Source organism: Epinephelus fuscoguttatus, linkage group LG5 (genome assembly GCF_011397635.1).
Source record: "Epinephelus fuscoguttatus linkage group LG5, E.fuscoguttatus.final_Chr_v1".
NCBI classification, from domain to species: domain Eukaryota; kingdom Metazoa; phylum Chordata; class Actinopteri; order Perciformes; family Serranidae; genus Epinephelus; species Epinephelus fuscoguttatus.
Window position 1 is genome coordinate 38,804,883 of NC_064756.1, and position 24,982 is coordinate 38,829,864.

At 40.1% G+C, this 24,982-nt stretch overlaps 1 protein-coding gene across 6 annotated transcripts in view; it reads left to right on the top strand.

Moving 5' to 3' along the window:
- Positions 1-24,982, top strand: part of si:cabz01090165.1 (uncharacterized protein LOC100333421 homolog) — a 537,387-nt gene that overhangs the window by 178,633 nt on the left and 333,772 nt on the right. For all 6 annotated transcript variants that reach the window (XM_049576585.1, XM_049576584.1, XM_049576586.1 and 3 more), the window contains one exon: positions 19,233-19,360. The gene's annotated coding sequence lies outside the window, so the exon portion shown is untranslated. The remainder of the gene's footprint in view (positions 1-19,232; positions 19,361-24,982) is intronic.

Genomic DNA, 24,982 nt, shown 5'->3' on the forward strand with positions numbered 1-24,982 from the left:
TTTCTTTGTCTTTATTGCCATCTCTCTCCTTTCTGTGTGTATTCTCTTCATCTGTTTGTGCTTTATCTCGCTCTCTCCATCTTTTCATCATCGTTCTCCTCATCCCATCTTTTCTCCTCCAGCTGTGTTCTTTATGTCTGAGCCCTGAGCTGGCTGTGCTAACATTATTTGCAGTACAGCTGGAAACCCCAAACACACACACACACACATACATTGGCACAGAGATACTGAATCTGGATCCATAGGGCATGTTCATGCTTATGCATAAAACCAGAAAACACACACAGACACACACACACACACACACACACACACACACACACACACACAGTTTATCAATGCTAGAGTAGCGATTTAGCAGCTGTCTGCCTCTGTCTGTCTGGACTGATAAGAGGACACACTGAGAAAAACCATAGTGTGCCTGTGTGTATATATATGTCTGTGTCTGTGTGTACATGTGTTTTGGAGCTTTGATTGTGATGCCTGTGCCTGTGTTTTTGAATGGAGCTTTGAGTTTAGAATATATGTGAAAACAACATAGACGTCGACTCTCATTGTGTTTATCTGTTTAGTTAAACGGTGTCATAAAGTTTCAGTGCATCTTGTTGCCTTTGTGTGTTTGTTTTTGTACGTGTGCACTTTTTTTAGACTCCAAATGTGTGATTGTGCTGGGTGGATTCTTCTGTGTGTGTGTATGTGTGTGTATCAGGCAGCAGAGGGATTTAACCAGGAGGAGGAGATAGATGGCCGCCCGGTGATAGAGACGGTTGCCGGGTGACAGTTGGGGGTGACTTAGCGACCCACAGCCAAATTACTTTCTAGGAAGAAGAGCAGAGCCGAGCTTAAGATAGCTCCATACTTATCTGTTATAACTCAGGTGGGAGGGAGGGGGGGGGGGAGAGGTGTGAGGGTGAGAGGGGATTGGGAGGGGAAGGGTGAGAGACATGTAATGAGTAATATACTGTTGAGAGGGCAGGGAGAAGGGGGGAGAGGAAAGAAGGAGGTGGGGAGGAAAGAATGGAAGTTGGAGAGGTAACAGAAAGGTAAGGGGGGAATGGAGAAGGAAATTAAAGTAGGAGCAGTTTGGTAGATGTGTGAGAGAACAGGACAGGAAAGAAAAAGGAAGAAAGAAGATGAGGGGAGTAAGCAAAAGAAGAAAAGAGAATGAGGAAAAGTGGCTAAGGATAAGGGTGTAATGGATGGAAGGAGAGAAGAAGGGAGATGAGGACATAGCAGAGAGCACAAAAGGAGAGATGGATGTCGGAATCATAGAAACAAACACACCGGATGAGTGTTGAAGGAATAAGGAAAGCAGGGGAAAGAAACATGAGCATTCATTTATTAGATATAGCTGCCCAGAAAACATCAGGATCCTACTGAGGACAACTGTCTCTGTATTCACACTGGAACACAGTCTGGGCCTGCTCGGTCTCCAGCTGTGACTCTGTGCTGAAGTCTAGTTGTTAAACAGAGGAGGCAGTAAAATGGAGGCTTGCTCAGGGAGGTTTTCCTCACAGTAATGTAATAAGTAATCTAGGCCCCTGCAGGAGGGTCAAGAGTAAAGTTTGTGGGGTCTGGCGAACGTCTTCTAAAGAAAATGTTGCTAAAGGAGTAGTGCGCCCCCTAATGACCATTTATTTATCAGTTACTTACCCTGTGTTACAGTGAGAAAAAGACAACTTTGTTTTTCTAGCATGCATTCACAATGAATGATTGGCTCCAAAAGGGAGAAATTCTTGATGAATTGAAATCATAGGGGTCCATGTTTAACCATCAGCAAAACTATATCAAAACATCCATTTAGACACTCTCACACAACTTGTGCAGTATAACCCAAGTCTCAATCATCCCGTCATATACTCAGGACTTCCCAACATTCATGCATTTTCTGTAAAACCTGTCTATTTAAAACTAAAGTGAAAGTGACATTTTTATGCTCACTTTAAAGTCAGACTCTATGGTAGGTAGTCACACTGTTGCTGTAAATGTCTGAGTTGCCGTGGGACAAAGACAGGGATTCATGGAAATGATACTGTAATATTAGTGACGTTATTTTTCTCGGCCCTCATCCATTCACCTTACTGCAGATTGTGGTGTTTTTTCAAGTGGTTCAAAAGGTTAGTTATGTTGCTTTGAAATGCAGACACAACTCTCATGCACTCTTTGCATGTGATTTGTTCTCTCCTAAATCCAAAACACTTCCTAAGAACAGATGATGATGCTTTTATACGGTTTATACGAGCTTTATACGAGTGGAGCACACACTGTAAAAGTCAGTATCGCAGCTGATCATGTTGGTTTAATTGTGGGCAGTCAAAATCGTGATTGTGATTAAACTTTGATTAATTGTGCAGCCCTTCTCCATTGACAAAAACAATAATTTTACGCCACTTAATGGTCTACTGCTGCCTCGATTGGTAGTTTGTTTGTGTTACTGTGTGACTTAATTGAATCTGAACTATCATTGTTGTTACCTGAGTTTCTCTTTTCTTTGTTGTGGTAAACCAGTCCAGCCACTTGTGCATATTAGTATATGTGAGTCTCTGTGAGTGTATCACACTGGCTCTCTCATTGCAAATGCTCTCCATTGCACTCATACCGTAGTTACCCCTGATGTTCGGACGGTGTGGTCGTGGAAGCTTAGCGTCCATCCTCCAGTTTCCCCTGAGGTTAACAATACTAGCTCTGTCAACACTGATGGTGTATCACTGTGTATTGAGTTAGCACTTTAAGATGCTAGCCCCCAGCTCAGCCACCTCCATGTCAAGAACCATGTGCAGACTCTCCCGTCCCAGACTTCAAATCATAGATATAGTACAGGCCAAAAGTTTGGACACACCTTCTCATTCAATGCATTTTCTTTATTTTCATGACTATTTACATTGTAGATTCTCACTGAAGGCATCAAAACTATGAATGAACACATGTGGATATTAAATTACAAGATCTGACATTGTGTTGGAAAACAAATGAAATATGTTATCAATTAACATTCTGCTGGTACGCTCATTAGCAATGTTTTCTCATTGTGTTTCCATCAACATACATTTGCTGTTTCCAGTTAGTTGAGTTGCAAAAACTGTGTACAGCAGGTGGCACAAGCAGTCAGATGATGAGAATTTATAACTTTTTTTTTTTTTTTCCCTCCAGTGGTATCCATCCAGAGATAGTTTGTGTCTGTGACATTTCTGTCTTTACTGCTGTGGTTTGAATCATTTACCACCCTGGTTTACAACTTCCTTTCAGCAAAATTCAGTGAAGAGTGGTTTATACCCTCTCAAACTGTTTGATTTAAATGTCTTAAGGCCCCGATACACTATGCCATTTGGCCATCGGCCAATGCTGGGCCATTGATAAGCATCCATCGCCCTAGTCTTTGTGGTGTGTCCCACACTGTTGGGTGTCATTGGCTTCATTGGTGTCACATTGACGACTGGCTGCTGATGTAGAGAGTTAGTTTCTCTCACACAGGCACAAAATATACATGCTGGTTTGCTGTCGTCTGTAGTCTTTGCAGTGTGTTCATGTGCAACTTTTTTTCCAAGACACGTTGACATGAGGTGACGCAACAGTTGGCTTTCATTGCCACTAGTTCTTTGATATCAGTTTGGTGCGTCCGGGCTTTTACAGCTTGAAGACATACAACTATCTAGGGCCAGATCCTCAAGAGGATTGCACTGCTTTTGCGACCGCTAAACCTGTGCAAATGAGAGAAAAAAATAGCGTGCAATCCACAAAGCACACACAAAGGGTGAAATGCACGCAAACTGAACACAAACTGCACTGCCACTCCTAGCTGCGCCGGTCCAATTTGCATGCATGTAAATTAGGGAATATTCATAAATTCTGCGCAAAATTGCCCCCTTCTTATGCAAATAAGCCTCATTGCAAATACCACCTAATCCACAAAGACCAGCGCTAATTGCAACAGGCAGTAAAGCGGTGCTATTTAACACCAGTGAGACCCGTGTAATAAATCCGCACAATTTCTCTTTCTCCCTCTCTCACCCTCTCTCTCACGCAAAATGATTGCAAATTTCACTCAGTTGGTGGTAACTGTGGAGCATAGCCTATATAAGGGCTGTCATGCCAGGACTCCGGTAATCATGGCAGCAGTGATTGTAGCCAGGCGAAGGCACCGTAATGGCAGGCGCGCACCAGAAAGGATTTATCGGAAGAGAGTATCACTTTTTGATTTAAGTGACAATGAAATCATTTGCAGATGCCGGTTGCCAGGCCGCATGATCCTTGCGCTAGCATTGTCAAATTAGTGTCTACTAGTGATGTGCGGATGGGCTCTGACGGCATCCGAATCCGCATCTATCCATCAATCATCCATCCACCACCCATCCAAGCAAATTAATTTTCTGTAATTACAGACCCGCATCCACCTGCACCCGCATGTTTATATTATCAGGAAAGATTAGATCCTGACCGATCCCGTCAGCTGACTGACATTAAAATAATCAATAAAATGGCGCCGTTACTCCGTGCGTAAAGGCGCACATTGGCACTCTTAATGAGAGACACTCATTTCTGCTGCTGCGGGATCACTGTGTTAAATAAACCCTTCCACATGACACATTTAAAGAGTATGCTTGCCCAGCCAATCATACATTATTTATCAGCGGGATATAAGCATGATGATATAGAGGGCCTATTGTATTGCACACGACACAAGTAGGCTCATTTCACATTTTAGAGCATGCAATACATTTTCCCCTCATTAATGTTTGTCAAAGCAATTTGTAAACTTTGTTTTTAAAGGGTGCGATTTAAATAAAAGTTATTATGGGCTATTATTTTCACCCGCCCATAACCCATCCGCCATTAATCAGATTGTTCATTTTTATCACCCGATCGACCTGGCGGATATAACTGCCATCCGCGCATCTCTAGTGTCTACACTACAGGTTCTTGCATCTGGCTCTTTCCAGAACCCAACTGCAGGCGTCTCAGGGCTCTCACAGTCATCCATCAGCAGGGCCATGTGCTGCAAATTGCGCTCAGCTGCCAAACTTTGTGGGCGTGTTAGCGCCGGCATATGATTAGAGCAAATTCTTTTGAGGATAAGGCGCTAAAACAGGGCAGATTGCGTGAGCTAATTCTGCGCAAATAATGGCGCTATTAGCAGGAGCAATCCATTCTTTGTGCATCTGGCCCCTAGTGTTTTACAAGGAATTAAAAACAATTAAAATAAATTATATAAAGTAATAACATGTTTGCTTAATTTGTTATATAACCTGTTGATCATCCCGTAACCCATGAGATTCATATTGTAACGCGTGTAAGTGGAAAACCACTGGTTTATGTGATCGGATTGTGTGATGAGGTAAGTGTCAGGTTTGACACACACACACACAAACACACACTTCCTAATACTAACAGATGACAAGCATGCACAAACCCGGGGTTTACACAGAAAACCATCCATCTACAGATACACAATCTCACTGTGCACACACAAACATACAGCCAATATCTCTCCAACACACACACACACACACACACACACACACACACAGGTTTAACTAAGTAAAAACACCTTGACATTGACACTGAAAAATGCCAGAAGCACATAACGCACTCACTATCTGTCTTACACACACACTTCCATGTACACACACGATTTTTCTCTCTTACACTATCTTCACACACACACGGACACTGACTGACACTGACAGATGGCAGGTCGTTGGATTGAATGCGCCGACAGAGGCGCCACTTTACGTGTTGTTTCCACGGTGAGGGGCGTTGCCCGGGGAAACCATTTTGTGGCTGAAACTGAGATTGAGTTTCCCCTTCGCCGGGATGACAGATAACAAGACCCTGGCAATCAAACCCCGACACGATCAAACGCTCGGCCATCAGTCAGAGCTGACAGCCGACTGTGGGCAGACACACTGAGGATAGATGATCCCTGCGAGGAGACAAGGACACAGGAGACAGTAGAGGAGATAGGAAACGTGGTGAGGAAAGTGCTGTATCTTTAAGACAAAAACAACCTTAAAATATGTGACTGAAATTGTCTTTGTTTTCTTCAAGAAGAGTATAGATCAATTACAGATTGACAGTGCATGCTACAAATTTTTAAGTAGTGGTTAGGCACTTTATCTTTCAGAGTTTAAAGGCGATATTTTAGATTTCTAAACTAGACTTTTAACCCAGAAGAATTCAGGCAGGAACTAGATGTCACACATTTTATTTGGAGTTTATTTCTTTACATTTGTTGTTCATAAGTCAGTGTTTGATGATGATGTGTCGAGGTCAATTTTGCACGCAAGTTGCCAGAAGAAAATGTTGATATTGTATGTTTCTGTCACCTACTAATACATTACGTTTGTACATCTCATGGATTAAAGCTGCATTTCTGAAGTGTTGTAGCATATGAGCTGACTTTGTCATTGGGAGGTGGAAGGGATGGTGGAGGGTGTGTCACATAGGTGAGACGCCTGCAAAGCTGCAGACCGATGGTTTATCGAAGTTTGCCTGGTTTCCAGTGACTTTTCAGGCACAAAACGTGGCTGTTTTGTAGCGACCGGCACTGTTTTGTTCAGCGGGGATTCTGCCCCCAAAACCATGTAAAACCATGTGTTGTTTGTTTTTTTTTTCAAACTCACTGCCTTTGTACTTTATTAGCATTTGTCACAACTCTGTTGTTTGAGTTCCATAAACAGTTTCCAGTTCTTTGTTCGTATGACTGTAAGCTGCTGTTAATAAAGCTCAGCACTTCTTGCATATGTTTCACATTTAAAGCCCAAACAGAAAAGGAGAATTTGTGATCCCTTTACCTCCATGGAAGGTCTTGTTTTGTCTGTGACTGTGACTGTCTGTACAGACTGCCATTACAGTATTCAAATATTGAGAATGTTCTGAATCCTACGGTACAGAGACACTGTACTGTCATAGACCAATATAATTGCATTGAATTCAGTGGGTTCAGAAACTCTGTTGAGACAACCAGATGCAGCTGATTAGAATTAAGGCTTATAAGATCACATTACCAGTGTTTTATCCTTCGTAAACTCGTTGCCTCTTAGTAATGGAATTGCATTTGATATATTACTGTATATATATTTTTTTATTTATGTGTATTTATTTGTAATTAATGTGCATCTTTTCAAGGGAATCTTGATTATTCTACCTAAATCCACTCCCTTAGGTTATTATTCGTCACATTTTATGGATGCATGATCAGTCAACAGATTAAAACAGGCTTACATGGTGAATATGTCACATCTATGATCGATCTGTGTAAGCCTCTCTTCATTTTAAATGAACAGGAGAAGCTATCTGCTACTCAGTGTCTTTTAAAGTAAAAGGTGTTTATGGAAAGAGGAAGACTGTGAGGTAATAAACATAAATATAAACAATGCAGGATTTGACATACCAAAAAAATTCTATGAGGAAGTAAATACACTTGACATGTTTGATAGATCCCTAGGATACACTATATGTTTTGGTGAGTAACACTGAATGTTTGTTTATGAGCCCCTTTAATGCATAGATTCACCGATTCCTTTAGTGAAAGTGCTTTGTTTATGTCCATATGTTCTCTCCAGGGCTCTTGCATGTGCACATGTGTTCATATGGTCCTGCTGCATGTACTTCAGTGTGTATAAATCAGGCATTTATGAACAGATCATGTTTCCCAGCATGCTCTGTTAATTAAAGCTGCTGACTATAAAAATATGCTTATTGACATCGAGTCAGTAGAGCTTCCTGGAAACCTGATCTGATCAGGAAGGAGCCTGCTGTGGGTTTAAAGGCTTTTGAGCCCCTTCAGATGTCTCGACCTCTTTGGTGGTCGCTTTTCATTAAAAATGCTCACTCTTGAGTCCTCCAATGTCATGGATCTAAGGTCAATGTGTAACTGAGCAGATTCAGCACTCCTGAGTTGTTGAACAAGATGGTTTTATAGTTGTTGTTTCTTTCTTGCAAGAGAAATCAAACTTACACATTAGTGCAGACTGAGTATTATGTCTGCTGGCTGACAGGCCTTTACTGTTAGAGAGAGATGCCACTTTATTCGAGACGAGTCACCTGTAAAAAGCATAGACTGAAAAACATATATTTTAAGCAGTCAAAGGAGTGGTGTGTTGAAGGCAGCTGAAATGTTACCTTGTTGTTTAGACAGTTCTTGTATATTCATGGTTCTGTAAACGCTGTAGACATTTTGGTTCCTGGGAGTTATATCAAGCACCTCTTACAACTTAAGCTTTTCTTATTAAAACATTGTTATTATTGTTGCATCACATAAATATGTGTTACCTGCTTGTTAAATGCATATTCACACCTGTATCATCACTAGAATAAGATCATTTCATGTGTTTTTGACTACAGTTGTGGTTGTTTCAGTAATCCTCTGAATTCCCCACTAAGTATGTTCAGGTCACTGGTAGGTTTAAGTTTCTTTAAGCATGAGATCAGTGCACTCTCTAGTCAGCTCTTCACGAGTTTGCAATCATACATAACATGTTTATTCACATTAGAGCTCAAAAATGCTAATCATAAAACATATAAATGCAAGACAGGATCTGATAAGAGGCTTTTCTAATTGAATAGAGAGACACTAATATTTAGGGTTGGGTTGGTGTGAAAATTTTCAAACCAGATTAGCCAGACAACAAGGCAAGTTAAGGGGGCGGAAGTCCAGGTAAGTTGGACAAGTGGGGTGGTGGGTTAGTCTAACAACCATCAACCTTCATCCAGGAGGCCGTTGTTCACCGCCTGTGAGATCATAAAGCCAAAACCTGTTGTTTTTTCCAAAACCCAACCATGTGCCTGTGTTGGCTAAACATAACCATGTGCCTTTGTTGTTGATGGAAAAAAGTCAATTTGAGGTGGTGTACCCACGTAATGTGTTTATTTTGAAAGAGACTGTATTCAAACTGTACATTTCCTGTGAAAATGGAAGTGTATTTTTAAAATAGACAGTGCACGTAACAGACAGTTGACACAATGTCCCAGAACATCAACAGCCAACGCACCCAGGGTACGTTGTGGAAAGTCCACAACCAATCGTCGATGTGTGATGAGGTCAGAGTGAGAATGTGTTGAAACAAACCACATACTTATCAGCTGTATGCTCGAGATCAGACAGAGATACATGACCACTTAAAACATGGGTGAGCAGCCGACTTGCTATCTTCATACGTTTGTAATGTTACTTTTTTTAAACATATTTTATATTGCAATATTTACTGGAAATTACCTACGATATAGCCAACAGCAAGTTGCCTAGCTTGTTATTAGCAATGGCCAATAGCAGAACTGGCAGCACTCCAGCAACCCCCCTTTAACAAGCTACCATCTTATTTTAGTTTTTGTAGTGAAATAATAAAGTGTCATATCGTAATTCCTCTTTTCAACTTCATGAATTAGCTGTTCTTCACGTATTGCGGTGCTTTCAAAGTGAGAGCCAGGAAGAAACAGAAACACAGCGTCTGACAAATGTCCAGCTCAAACTGGCTCTTGCAGTCAGTTAGAACAGTTTTTTAATCAACTTCAAATCCAAAACGTTGTCGTATTGGTGCAGTTTTAATTTTCTTGAGAGGCTGCCCCAAAGAAATAAAAAAACGAAAAAAACAAAAAACAAATCAAACTTCAAGTAAAAAGACTAATAATAATACTAATCATGTTGCCATGTTGCTTATTACCAATGTAATATGAGTTAAAATTAAGTGATGTGGTGCCATCAGCACAGGTTTCTTACTTTTCAGTGTGTCACAATGACAAATGCTGGTTCAACCAGTTTACGTATAACCAGGTTTAAGCTCATACAGCGGAACAAACTAGCAAAACTGGAAATCGACCAAACTCTACAAGCATTAGATAGCATATACTGCAGATCAGGGATTTACAATATGAATTTTCCCACCATGGATTCATTTTAATTAACAGCAAATATAAACAACAAACATACTGTAACCACATACATGTGTCACTGGTATATTAGACTTGTTTGGTGGATGCAAAGCAAAACACAAATAGGGTTCTCACACACAAGACTGCAAACATACAAACGCCAATAAACCAACAGTCCCATGCGAAAACAGAATTAAAACGACTCGGATAACACAGACACACACATCGGTGCATACATGGTAGGAGATTTGTTCCTCCCACGCGTAAAATCTCTACTAAAACCACTGTATACAATGTGAATGAATGCACAGCTCATTTCAGTAATCCCTCTGTAACATGGATTCAGATAACTCAGCGTCACTGCAGTGTGTCTGATAGCGTGAGCCTCTGTCAGTCACTGTGTATGTGGGCGCCTTTTGTGTGTGTGTGTGTGTGTGTCTGTGTATCTTGTGTGTTAGTCACTTGAATGCAGACATGTTCAAACTGCAGATAGTTTGTGAGAGTGACGGAGAGGAAGTCAAGAAGCACGGCAGAGAAGATGGAAGAGCTCAGACGTCTCTGAGAGAAACAACAGGTCTGCTTCAGTTGAGAACAGTGTGATACAGGAGTGGGCGCTACTGAACCAAGCTCATTTGCTATCATGTTGAGAGTGAAAAAGAGAAGATTGATATTACTCATGTCTGTACGGTAAATATGAAGCTGGAGTCTTATGGTCATTCTGAGGTTGCTCAGCGACCAGCAGAGTCTCCAGGAAGTAACAAAGCCTAGCCAAGAATTAGTATGCTCCATAACTGCTGGTGAAATGGTGTCATTTTCTGTATGAGTTACACAGATGACATCAGTTTGTTTAGATACAGCCAGGCTAGCTGCTCACTAGATAAGCTCCTTATTTACTGTACTGACATGAGAGTGGTATCGAGCTTCTCATTTAACTCTTGGCAAGTAGGCAAGTTAAGGTATTTCCTAAAGTAGGAAACTATTCCTTCTTCCATCATGATACATGTAATTCTATGCATTAGTACTGATGCATAATGGGCCTTATGCAGTAACATTCTCCTAAACTACTTGCATATCTTATTTCAATTTTGTGTTAAGGGAAAAAAAAAAAAAAAAGTCAACACCATATGCAAATGTTTTGTTTTTTTGTGTGTGTCCCTCTGAACTGTTCTGTCATCCCTTTAAATTCTGAGGTTTTTAGGGGTCCATGAAAGCAGCGCAGGCAGAACTCTTAAAGAGTTTATTTTTCTTCAGTAGCACTTTGTTGCGTTTGAGTCGCAGGATTGATAATTGATGAGTGGATCCGATCAGAGCTGATCAGATCGATGGATAAGAGGAGCAGCTGCAGAGACAAGTGAAAGCTTTACTTTCACTGCACATGTTGTTCTGCTGCTCTGTCTATGCCCAGAGTACACTTTGCACTCTGACATTGTAGTGCAATGAATAACAGGTCAGTATATTCCAACAGGGCACCAAATGAACGGTCCAGCTCCGAAAAAATAGAAACTGAATATACGTTGCCAGATGCATTTGTGAGCCACCACAAATTAACCAATGTATGAGAAACTCTGGCAAAACAACAACTCATCATATTTGAGAAGCTGGAACCTTGAAATGTTTTTGAATGTCAAAGGAAGACTAACAGGATTATCAAAATATTTCCGTCAGTCCTTTCAGCTGCACTTGCATGTTTTTTTATGTTTTTTTATATTTTATGATGTCATTTGTATTTTCAAGTGCTTCATATCCTCAAAACAAGCTACAACCCAAGCTAAATGGTTGTATGAATGTATGTTATCAGCCATGTTTTTGAAATAAATTTGAAAAAAAGAATTGGTCCAAAAGATTTGTATATGAAACATGATTAAAATATCTCTTGAATCATGCACTTATTTTATTTTATTATTAATTTTTTTTTTTTAACAGAGTGCCAAGCCACAGTCTGTACAGGCTAAAAGCTAAATGCCATAAACAACAACAATTGATAAAAGTATTGAAACGAGAAAAGAAAAAAGAAAAATATGAAATACAAAAAATACAACAGACATTCCTCTCAACCTACCCCTCTGCTGCTCTGGTGCCACCAAACGTTTTCACTGTCTTTTGGACCACTTGTAGCATAATGTTATAACGTCATCCCAAGCACACAGCATAATGGTGCAAAAATATCTAAACTGTTTGCTGCTGCTGCTGCAAAAAGAAAGCTCTAGCTATTTTAGATGTTTTATTTTTAGATGGACTTTTAACAGGATAATGTAAACAATGATCATGTTTTTTACCATCTTTTGTAGCATAACGTAATGTCTTCATCATATATGGACAACGTGATACCGTGAAAGACAGACAGTCTTAGTTTTGGTTGTAAAAGAATGAATGTTCTAGCTGTTACATCGATTTGTGAACAGGATAATGAAAACCAGCAGGAGTTCTGTTTTTAAAGGGTTTAAGTTGGCCTAAATACTCACGTCATGTAAAACAATCTCAAATTGTGTAAAAATTTCATTTCCACAAACAGAAACTTCATGTTTCCTGGTGTTGCACAAAGAATTTGTGGACTATGAAGGCGAGGTGTTTCTCTCTTATCTTGGTAAGTGTGCTCTTGACCACTTGTAAAAAAAATGATCTGATCAAGCAAAAGAACAAAATTAAGAAAACACTGGCGATTTAAATAAGTCAAGGGGTACTAACAAAATAAGAACTAATGGTTGCAAACAAAAAGTAAAAATTGATTTGTAAATTGCTTTCTGCATGAGGCCAAATGACATTGAGAAACCATGTATACAGTTGCGATAAATAAGCAGATGAGTGTCTAACCTGTTGCTTATTCAGTGAAATAAATACTTGGTACGTCACCAAGTTAATATTAAAAGTCATAAAGTCCAACATTGCTATAGAGGAAATGTTTGCAACATTGTCTGCAATAACAGCATATATCCAAGATATTAAAGGGAGAGTTTACCCTGAGGTGTTGGGGCTGCAGTGAAACAAAGCCATACATATAAAGCCATACATATCTCTGACAAGCAAAACAAAAGATCAACATCCTCGGTGCACATTTGTGTTTCTTGCATGTAAACGTCTCGATGATTTACCTGCCCTTTTTATGACTGTCCAACAACTTCATGATCCTAATTAAATGTTCTTGATTGTTTAACATCTCAAGACACTAAAAAACCTCATAGGTCTCGTAAGCGTTTAGTGACTTCCCCTAATAAACATTTTAATGATCATGCTGTTGATCATAAAGAGACTTAAACAGGTTGAATACGTGCTCTCGCATGCCTCTGCATTTTGGATAATCAGCAGTTTATTAAAGGCTAGTTAGTAAATGTATTAAAGTGTATGTATATGAGAAAATGTGACTAAATGACCTACATTTTTCATTTCTATGGCCACAGCAAAGCACCAAGTGTAGTGAAGAGAGGCTGTTGAGATAGAATGCAAATAGGAGAAAGAGAGTGGAAAGATTCTCTAAGGGAATATGTTTGAGTCCCTTATTGTGTTTCTTTTGTCTGTTAGCATTATTAGGTTCAACATTAATGATAACTGAGCAGACACAGAAAGACAGAAACACCATGATTAGGATTTCCCCCCTCTATCCCTACTGTGCAGACCAAACCCAGCAGCACTAGTTGGATTTCCTTTGTTCTCTGCCCTCCATGTTGGCAGCACCACAGCACGACATACTGTAACTACTCAAACCATGTTTATTGCAGGAGTGGCAGCTCCTCTGTAATTACAAGTGACACTTGACAGCTGCTTGTGTATCATAGTCAGAAAAGATTCTGCTGAACTCACTCCTGAGATTGAAATGATATTTTTTTTCTGAACAGAGGAACAGCCCTGACACTTATGTTGGCAGCTATAACCCATTTGTTTTGAAATTTTCTGTCTTTTAACATGTTTCCCTGTAGAGATCCAATATATCACGATAACCACACACACTAAAATCCAAAGTGCTATCCTGATGGTTGAATAATGTGAAGAAATTGGATTTTGGCCTTTGACAGGCTTGTGACAAACAAGACCCACCTTTTTGATGTTTAGCTGCCAATCAATAGTAAAATGATGACATGTGACAGTGACACCTGTCTAATGCCAATATTGATCCAGCTCATTACAGTTTTAGCATCAGTGCTTCTTCCTGTTGATAAAGCAGCCCAATCACCAGAATAAATGTTGGCATTGTTTTTTATGCAAGCCACAGACACGTAACATCCTGAGGATATTGTGTAGAGGATACACATGAAACTTAATGTTTCAACACCACTGTAATTAACATATGGTTAAGTTTAGGCACAAAAAACACTTGGTTATGGTTAGGAAAAGATCATGTTTTGGCTTATATTACCCAGTCTTTGTGCCACAATCCCAGCAGAAAACACTATGGTGCAATGGCCCTATTCCCAGTGTTAAAACAGCAGTGGTTTGCTACAAAACACCAGCGTTTAGTGCCTAAAAAGCCGCTGGAAACATGACAACTGCTCGCTGACCCACAGCTGGTTTTGTTGTTTGTTGGTTTCAAACAGTAGTCTGTAGCTTGGCAGGCATCTTGCCAAGATGACACCCTATCCATCATCCCCTCCACCTTTGAATGACAAATTCAACTTATATACTACATTACTTTAGAAATGTTGATATGATGTGTATGAAATGTACAAAGGTCATGTATGTGTGGTTTGCAGAAATATGCAATGTAAATGTTAAGAACAGTTTCAGTTGTTAGAGTCAAACCACTAGTCAGTTATCTCCATGTAAGTGACATCAATTTATTTATAGAGCCTATTTAAGGCCACAGGGAAACTACAAATAAAGTCTAATATATTCAAGAAACAAAAAGGAAATTTTAAATAATTTAAGATGCAAATATAATAGTCGGAAAAGGCATAAAACCATTAAAAATGAATAAAGGTTTATGGAGTATATGCTTCAAATGCTTATTTAAATATAATTTCTCTCACCAAACAGGCATGTCTAATTATCATAATTAGAGTTCCGCTATTTATCACTCAAACAATGCTAGTGTTATTTGATTGATTAAATGCTTGTAGGCTGTAGCTATGATAATCTTTCCCATCACCCCCTGCTGTTTGGTTCTATAGACTCCTGATCATTTGCTGTTCACTATGGAGTCAGACTATAGCTAATCTTTTCTCATGTTGCTCAGAGCCACGCTATAGCTAGTGCTAATCTCTTAGCCTGCAGCATTAGCCCGTGCTAAGGCTAATCCCTTTTTGTGTAGCGCCAGGCCGTACTAGCGCTAATCCGCTGTCGCATAGCCGTGCTAATGCTAATCCAGCTGTCAGTCAGAGAAGTGCTGACCGGCAGGGAGGCGAGTCGCTGTGAGACACCTGTCTGCCCTTTCCTCCTTCACTCTTATCACCTACTTTGAGTTTGACTTACCTTCTGTATCACCTGTATCACACTATTTTTGACATTTCCGATCAAAGCCCCCCCCCCCCCCCCCCCTTTTTCTTTTACATCCGTCATCTCTGCCTTCTTTTTCACACTTCACCCTCTGTTTCTCCCACTTCAATTTCTCTCTTTCTATCTGACTACATTCCAGCTAATCTCTTTCCTAATCCTCCCCTCTTTCCCAGGAATCTTGCAAATAAAGGTGGATGTCTCACCTCACATAAACCCAGCCTTTTCAGCCACCTTAATTCTTGACTCACATAAATTGTATTAAGAGGGGTGTTTTTGTCACTTGCTGCACAAATTCATTTCACTTGCACTTAAAGTGTGAAGCTTAAATGATCCTTCTATTTTTGCTTTGTTTTTTTTATTTTTTTAATCCATTGTATAACAATTCAAACCAAATTGTGTTAGTCCATTTCCAATATTTTGTCTTTGTGACTTCTCTATCCTGTCATCAGCTCTCATCTCTGAACCCACTGGCTCATACTGAGGATGTAAATCTTTGAAAATGGCTCACAAATACATTGTATAGTTTCATTTTCAATAATGGCTCAGTAATTCCCCAGAACAGGAGTAAATAGTGCATTTACTGGGGACTATTCTGAGTGGTGGATTTATCTTCTTGTGAGTATTTGAGGCAGCAGGACGGTGTATGTGAGATTGCGTTAAAATAAACTACAGGGAGTGTTCAGCATGCAGCGGTATCATAACAATGTTTCTAAAGTGACGCAGTATATGAGCTGACTTTGTCATCGGGAGGTGGGGGGGGGGGGATAATGTGTCACCTAGGCAAGACATCTGCCAAGCTGCAGACCACTATTCGAGACCAAGAAACATCAAAACCACTTGTCTTTCAGCGAGTCAATGCTGTGTTTTCAGCACCTTGTTAGCCCTCAAACATGGATGTTTTTAGAGGCCTGTTGCTGTGTCTACTGCAGCTTTTCAGCCCCCAGATGTGGTTGTTAATAACGATCAGTTGCTGTTTTTCCAGTGGAGAATGTGGGATTAAAAAAACAGGGTTGTTCTTTTACAGAGACAATGCTGCTTTTCCAGTGGGGATTGTGCTCCCAAAACCAGCTATTTAAAGTCAAAACATGGCTTTTGTTTTCTTGTGCCTAAACCAAACCACATGTTAACGCAGTGTTGTTGAAACGTAAAGTTTCAACATAACCACTACATAATAACATGCAAATGTAATAAATCCATGGTTAGCAGCTATAATGCCACCCTATTTCCTCGGGATGGATTGGTGATTCCCTATAACAGGAGGAAATGATGACTTTGTTGGGGACTATTTTCAGCAGTGGATTAATCCACATTTGGTGCTCTAGTGAGTATTTGTGGCAGCAGGATGGTGTATGTGGGATGGGGTCCAAATAAGCTACAGTGTGTGTGTTGATGATAATAAAGGAACATGTCACCCAATGCAACAGTGTGGCTCACTGGTGTGTTTTAATAGCTTTTGGACAACAATGGAGCACTATGGCACAGAACATATATCAGGCTTTGATACACACACACAATACTTGTTAGTTGGATCAATTTGGTGACAATAAGAAATATGTTTGTTACAAAAACATAACTTAAATGCAGTGAAAATGTGACAGGTTACACACGTTTGATGCCCTTCTCTTCTTTGGTTGTACACTATGAAATTAGCAACCAGTCACTGCAGCTCTGTTTTTGTAGAGACACGTCTCTGAATTAGCTCTGCTAGAAGTTTGATGATCTTTTGTTTTCAACAGTTATCTCCTGTTTATTTGATTTTCTGACGAGACAGCTTCCTGTCATTGCTCTCTAGTTTCTGGACAAAACACTTCGAAGTTTCCCCCAGTGATCCAACACACAGTCTCTTACTCATTTCTCCTCCCACTAACTCTTTCCCTTGGGATACGTTTTCTTCATCACCCCAATTCATGTTGTTTTCGGCTTATTTTTCATGGACACTGATGTTTTTTTTTTTCCATTAAGGTTTTGTTATCTAATTCAGTTGCACCATATCATCTGGACTTTCTTGTATTTTTCTTTTTGTTTTGAAGCCAAAGTTATTACTGCCCGCCTTTTTCTGTCATTTATCTCTGCTGCACAAATTGTGTTTCTGCTGTATTCTTCTCTCGCGGCTGCATTTTATCACCTTGTTTAATTACCTTACTTGTATCTTTTATGGCCGTGCAAACTAAATTAGCTAAAGTAAACAGAAGTACTTCCCTGCAGGCCTACAGCCGATTCAAGTTAATGAATTTAGAGAATGGGATTTCTTCAAGTAAAAAAATGTATCTGAGAAAAAAACATACATATATTTTCCAATGTATAGGATGTGATCTAAGTATTCCCCCAGTAGACAGTCACCTACGCTACACCCACACCACTCTGACATCAAACTTCAGGCACTTTGTTGGCACAGTGTTATATATCATCAGTCTGTGATGTTCACTGTGTTCTCGTAGCTCTTCCGTGGAAAAAAAAAGAAATGTTGTAATTCTTTTTTTATGTTTTTTTTTGGGGGGGGGGGTACCAGCCTTCCCTCAATCTTCCATGTCATGTCAGTGGTTTCTTGCTTTTCCCAGAATGCCTTAGGAGAAACCCAAGAAAGCAAACATGAACAACCAGCTGCAGGTTACAGTGTGTGGGTGTACGGAGTGATGAGGAACATAAGCGAGAGGAGTTTTCCTAGCTGAGAAGTCGTGCCACTTATTCAAAACACATCTTTGAGGCTGTAGAATACTGCATCTGTTGTTCTTCTCTGATGGAGAAGGAGTTGGTATGATTGTTGAATGTTGGCATAAATGTCAGCAGCTCTAGACAAAACTTTAACTCACTGAAGGACTGATGACAGAATGTTGGTGAAAGTGTCAGAAAAAGCATTTTTTAAATTTGATATATCAAGATTTCTCTCATTCTCGATAAAATGTCTCAATAATCAGAAAGTAATCCTTTAGCCAGTGTGTATATGTTCGTTTATCCACTTAAATGCGAATTTGGGTAACAAGCTAACCCCTTCCATCTAAAAAAAAAAAAAATTAAAAAAAATAATAAAAAAGAAATGCATAGCATGGAGGTCACTGAAGCTTTCCTCTCAAACATTCCATTTCATAAAGCCTATATTTGAGTTCTGAGTGACTGGAATGGATTCATTTCATGCTTTTCTTCCACCTCCTGAACCAACAAGGCAGGTTTTGGTAGTGTGAGTGAAAGCAAACTGTCCACTGCCACTGAATAGATGGCTGCATCTGGCTCCAAATTGCCATGATTCTCCAGGGACTCATGCCTGTTTAGCCATGTCCACTTTCAAGTGTTCAAATCAAATCAAACAGTTTGATTTTTTTTTTTTTTTTTTTGGATTTGTGCAAATATCACACACTGACCTTTTCAAGAAGGTGGTTGCAGGAATGAAAGAGGGAGGCTGTATTTGTGTGGTCGAAGAAATTAACAACAAGTTCAGACACATTAATCAGAGTGTGCACAGCTGCATATTAACGGGAATATTAGTGGAATATTCATATTCATTAGCAATGTAAACTGCTTAGTAGGAATACTGTCTTCTTTTTGGATTCAGGGCAACAACCATGTGTGCATGTTAAAGTAGTCAGTATATTTTATTCTTATTGCCAAAATTTGCATCTCCGTAAAACTGCTAAGACCACCACTGATTTTTCCCTTCACACTCTCTGTGTGTCCTGCTGAGGAAGTTTGGAGAAAGGCAGAGAGGCAGAGTAGCCCCAAGGGAGAGCAAGAAAAGCGAGGTTGGGGGGGAGAAGAAATGAATGGAGAGAAATGGTGGGTGAGGGTGGGGGGTTGACAGGAGGGACATAAGACAGAAGAAGAGAAGCTTTAGGAATACTAATGAATAAATGATGCAACATGTTGACATTTCTTTCGTTCTCCTTTCCATCCTTGCACTCTTTCCTTGTTTCACCTTCCTCCCTCCCTCTCCTCCTTTTTTCCTGCAGGTAGGAGGGTGCCCTTGTTAGCTTGTCATCCCATTGTAACCCTGAGGCCAGTGATGTGACTGGAATGTGAATTCACCATAAAAGGACCGACTCTACCTGAGGACTTCCTGCTTCCCCAAGAAACTCAGGTAGGCCGTTTGTAATGGGATATTTAATGCACTAATTCTGGATGGGATTTGATTATGTGTGTGAAATAATTACAAATGGTGACAAAGAGAGCATGAAACAACCTTACAAACATAATATGACTATGTATGAAGGTGGTGAAATGTGGGTTAGGGGTTTCATTTCTTGTTAAAAAGAGAAATGGTTTGTCAAAGTCTAGGAAAAGTCATCTGGATTTTCTCTCCAAAAAATTTTGGTGAAGGTTTTGGTGGTTTTTATAAAGCATTGGAAAAAGTGCAGTGGATGTTATTCAGCTTTGTAGATTCTTGTTGTCTGTTTGGTCTGATCTGAGCAAGTTGCATTGTTGGATAAATGCCACAGAGTCAGCATTCAACATCCATCTATAGTCTGATTGGCGTTGACAGAATGTTCACACCTCATAGTTTGGAGTGGCTTCACACACTTATCATTCACCCACACTGGTGTTCTGCCTGATTAGATCTCTACAGACATGTGACATGTGACAGGTGCAGACTGTTCTTGATCAACATTTACCCTACAGTTTATAGCCTCTCCTCTGTAAGCTTTATTGCACCTGGTAGGGCTGACAATTTACAACTGTTGTCACTAATTTATACCAGTTTGGTTGCTTTCTAAAATGACTCAAAATCGCTTCTCTTTACAGAGCTAGGTTTATGCTCGCCATAGTGTCTCCAGCGCAAGGGGGTGCAAATCTGAAATGACATCATCACGCATTTTGTGTAAAGCACAAAGGTTTTACAAGTTGTTAGTTATCATCTGAAACCTGCACCATATTTGTTGTGATTGGCCTGATCTGGGCCGAGCCTGGCTACAATTCTGTCTGAACTGCAGGGGGATCACACGTGTCTGCCAAAGCAAATAAAACATGAGTTACGATTCGTGAGGTTTCCAGGCTTCTGCCAGACTTCAGCCTGAGCTACGAACACCTGTCAGAGTGTGCAGGGCCTGTGAGACATTAACCACAGAAAACAACCTTATGGGAGTGTGTAGTTTTAAGAGGTTATGTTGTTGTCTGCTGTGTAGCAGATATCATGCCTTGAAATTAACTGGGGTTAACAGAAACACAACATCCTGACCTTTAGCACACTGTGTGTGCTGTCTGGTTCAGCCCTGCAAGCCCCCGTCCATGTGTCTGCTCCTGTGTATGCACATGCATGCTTCTCTGTGGGCTTTTTCCTTCATGAACATGTTTGTGGTGTGTGTCAGCGTGAATCTGCACACTGGGCTGTGTTTGCACATAGAGAGACACAAAGACAGTCATAGTGCGAATGTGAGTGTGTTTTGCCTGAATAGATGTAAAGGACAGGACAGACCCTCTGCTGACTCATGTACAGCTGATGGCACTGTGCTTTACTCTTGCCTAGTGTGTGTGTGTGTGTGTGTGTGTGTGTGTGTGTGCGTGTGCGTGTGTGTGTGTTTTTGTGTGTTGTAACAGAATTGAATCGACTAAACTCAACATAGTCGCAATAGTAGACAAAGGTTATATTACACAAACTGTGCATAATAGTGCTGCTCTTGCAGCGTATCAGGTCACGTGTCCTATAGCATGTTATGTGACATCGCAGATGGTGGACGTCCATACACACTGATAGACAGATTTGTGCAGTTCAGTCCATGCTGGTGATATCCGTGGCCGGAGGCATTATTTTTTTGTGTTGCCTGGCACAAACGTCCACTTGGAGTCAGCAATTAATTGATTTGAATTAAATTTGAATGTCAAGGTCACTGTGATCTTTTCCTTCTCATTCTTATGAACACGGTATCTCAAGAATGCCTAAGGGAAATTTCCACCAATTCTAATGTCCACTTGAACTCACAGTGGACATAGTTTAAGGTCAAAAGTCAAGGTCACTGTGACCTCAGAAAACATGTTTTTGGACAAAAGTCAAGAATTCATGCACTAATTATCACAAAATTTCACAGAAATGTCCAACAGGATAAAATTTTGAAGCGATTATCTTATATATCTAAAGGTCAAAGGTCAACCTTACTGTGACATTCTAATGCTCTTTAAAAACACTTTTCTGGCCGTTACTCAATATCATAACTCAGGAAGATACTGGTCAGACACTAAATTAGTGACACTAATCTTGGGTGTTCACCTTGAAACTGTATTGATTTATAGATCGATCGTCTGTGCTGCAATGGGGACGACGTGTGAAGCATCCATGTTTTCACAGACATAGATGTTAAGTATAAGTGCAACTTGACTGCTGCGCAAGGCATACAACCGAAAGGCAGTAAATCTAGTTTGTTTGTTTGTCATGTGGTTTTTGTTTTGCTTTTGTGGTTTCCTACAATTGTAACTAGTTATATGATAAATTCACCTGTTTCATCCTGGCATCTTAAGTTCTGGTCCTTCGATTAACAATTCTACTCTCTATTTGTCTTTCGTCACTGCAGGACTTTATTCCAAAACTCTATGCAGCCATTATACAAAATAAAATGTTCCGGTAAAGCTTAACAGCTGAGTCGTTTAGCTAACTTATCCAGAGTGACTCACAAAAGTATAAGCTGCAATAAGCCGCAATTCCTGCATCATCCACAGTACTACTGTCCAAGAGGAAGAACTGTAAGAGGATTGCAAGGGTCAGAGCTGCAGTGCACGGACAAAAGATGGAATAAATATTCCTGTGTCCATAAAAAAAGGGATCTTGTACTGTATTACAGCAGCGTGCTGGGGCATGAAATAAGAGCTGAAAGAGGAGATTCAGGGCAGAAGACTAAGATGTTTCCCTCCTGTTTGGCTTTTAAAGCAGCTCAGGTGGTAAAATCACGCATGAGAGAACACAAACACAGACTGCATTTTGTTTTAGGATGATTAAATAGTATTATTTTTCTTATCCAAGAAATATAATCCTGTCAAGCACCATTTGCTTTAGATTATTGTTTTAAGGTTACTGGTCTTTACTTTTCTAAGTTATTCATTTCTTTTTTTTTTCCTTAGCTCTAGCTGACAAGAACAAATATGACTGCCACACAAATACCCCAAACATCTATTCAGAGAGAGCTACAAAACACCTTTGCAGTTAGAATGTACTGATCAATCAATCAATCAATCAATCAATCAATCAATCAATCAGTTTTATTGCCTCACAGGGCTTTACAGCATACGACATCCCTCTGTCCTTAGGACCCTCACAGCGGATAAGGAAAAACTCCCCCAAAAAAACCCTGATAAATAGAACTTGTATTAGTAGTTGAAATGTACGACTTAAAATAATACCATGCAGGATTTTCTAACAAAAGTCATCCCTCAGTGGGGCACCGTATTTATTGATGCATTGATCCTGCCTTCTGCCTGCATTTTCCATAAAGAGTGTACAGTAATGGAAGTTGTAGCCACTTTGAGGTCACCCATCAGTTTGGGGACTTGTGGATGGTACCAATGGAACTGTTCCTTCAGTTCCTAAGCTATAACTGTAAAATGAAAGGATGTTTTTCCGCCTCTAGCAGCAGCTGTAGACTGAGAAAAAATAATTTAATTCACTTGGCCGACTGCAGGCAACTTTTAAGATGGAACGTTTACTTGTAATGTTACTCAATGCATGAGTTGACGGCATGAATCTATCAGCACACCATAAATATTAATAAGACAACTTGACCATTCCATTAGTTTTATTGTCTCTCTTGGATGACAAACACTTTTAGTAATGAGTGGACCTTCAAGCGTTTAAATTTATATATATTAATTTCGATCAGATTATGGGAACTGCATATATCCGAATACTCACTTGGAGAAAGAACAAAACAAAACAAAAAAAAAAGTTGTGGAGCCTCATTCCTGTGGGCTCCAGCAACAATAACCCCCCTACTTGTATTTGTCCCATCAAGAGGGACTCTCATCCTGAACATGTCAGCATGCAACCCTGTACTGTGGACAATAAATGAGGCGCAGACTTACATCCGTGTCACAGGTGATGAGGAAATACAGCGAGTGCTGAACGGAACAGTGACTGACAATAACCCTGTCTACACTGAAGAGTACCATTTACAGTGGAAATGCTAAATGGACCCAGGGTTGTGGTACCACATCTGATGTGTTACTTTTGGTTCTGAACGCCTTAACAACATATGAAAACCCACCCTCATACATTTACCATAAATGTTGAAATTAGCTATACAGACAACAACTGTTTTATGTACCAGGCTGTAAACATGTTTATTTCTGCTGTAAAGTTGGGCATTTTAATATGGGGGTCTATGGGGACTGACTGGCATCAAGTGGCCATTAGAGGAACTGCAGTTTTTGGCACTTAGGAATTGGCTTCATTTTCAGTTTCCAGAAGTTGCTGCTTGGTATTTTCTTATTTTCTTCTTATGTTGCTATGTTCAGGATGTTTGTGGTCACAGAGTGCAGGTGAGTTTGGGACTTTATAAAAAGTGAGAGACCGGGTGTCAGAACGTGAGCAGCAGACATCCAGGAGAAAGCTACAGAAATTGCAGACAAAGCACCGACAAATGGCAAATACAATGAGGCAAAAATACCAAAAAAACTACTTTTGGTGCTTAAAAGAAGAAATAGCTACTTTACAGCACTTTTAAACACAATTAAAATAAATATAGTCAAACAATAAAAGACTAGTATATTGGGACAATATTTTGTGTGTGTACATTTATATAAACCCATGTGACATACCTTGGTATGTTGGTAAAAATGCAGTAAAGGGGCATTTGTCTGACAGAGAGAATCTAATGAAAGCCTGTTCACTTGCATTACGGGAAGTTTAGGATCTATATTTTTCAGAGCCGCAATACAGTCTAAAAATCTGTCTCTCATATCCTCCAGCTTTATGAAAGTGTGATGCTACATTGCTGGAGAGCTCTTTTAATAATGCATTGACTAGCTCCATATTCAGCGAGTTTGATCCCAGAGGGAGTGATGCTCTTGACTTGTGTCCCTCTCAGTGTCATTGTCTCCGGTCTATCCCACAGGGCAACTGCTCCTCCTGCCTCATAATGTATTTAATATGCAGTAGCAGAGAGAAGAACACTCAGTCTGTGTGGACTGATGATCATGATTACACATCAGGATGACAGGAGAGCCTCTGCTCACCACACTCCCTCTGTCTGTCTTACTCTGGTTTAGCCTCTCTACCTTGTGCAAACGCACGTACAGACTGCCCTTCTGTATGAAAATATGCACACACACACTCACGCACTATCCCTGCAGATCTAATTGTGTGCCATTTCCTCTGAGAATAGACCTAGGTGGGTGCAGCACCTGTGGGAAGCTAGTTAACTGTGTGTGTGTGTGTGTGTGTGTGTGTGCGTGTGCGTGTGTGTGTGTGTGTGTGTGTGTGGTCCCTCTCTGTATTTCCATCTGATTAGTGCAGAACAGGGAAGATGAAGGGGTCTACTCTCAGCCAATCACTGAATGAGTGTGTGTGAAGAAAGGCGATAGCGTCCTCTCACGGAATCAGTCATTGGATATTTCAGATCCTTTTCAATTTTCTACATCATTTGTTAACTCCATTTATCCACAGCAGCCAGTGTTCATACAGTTTCAGTGCGAGTGAAACTCTGTTGATGTTACGCACTAAATACCGCTTGGTATTAATACTGCATCTAAACAAATTGTCAGTGGCATGTACCCAGTCATC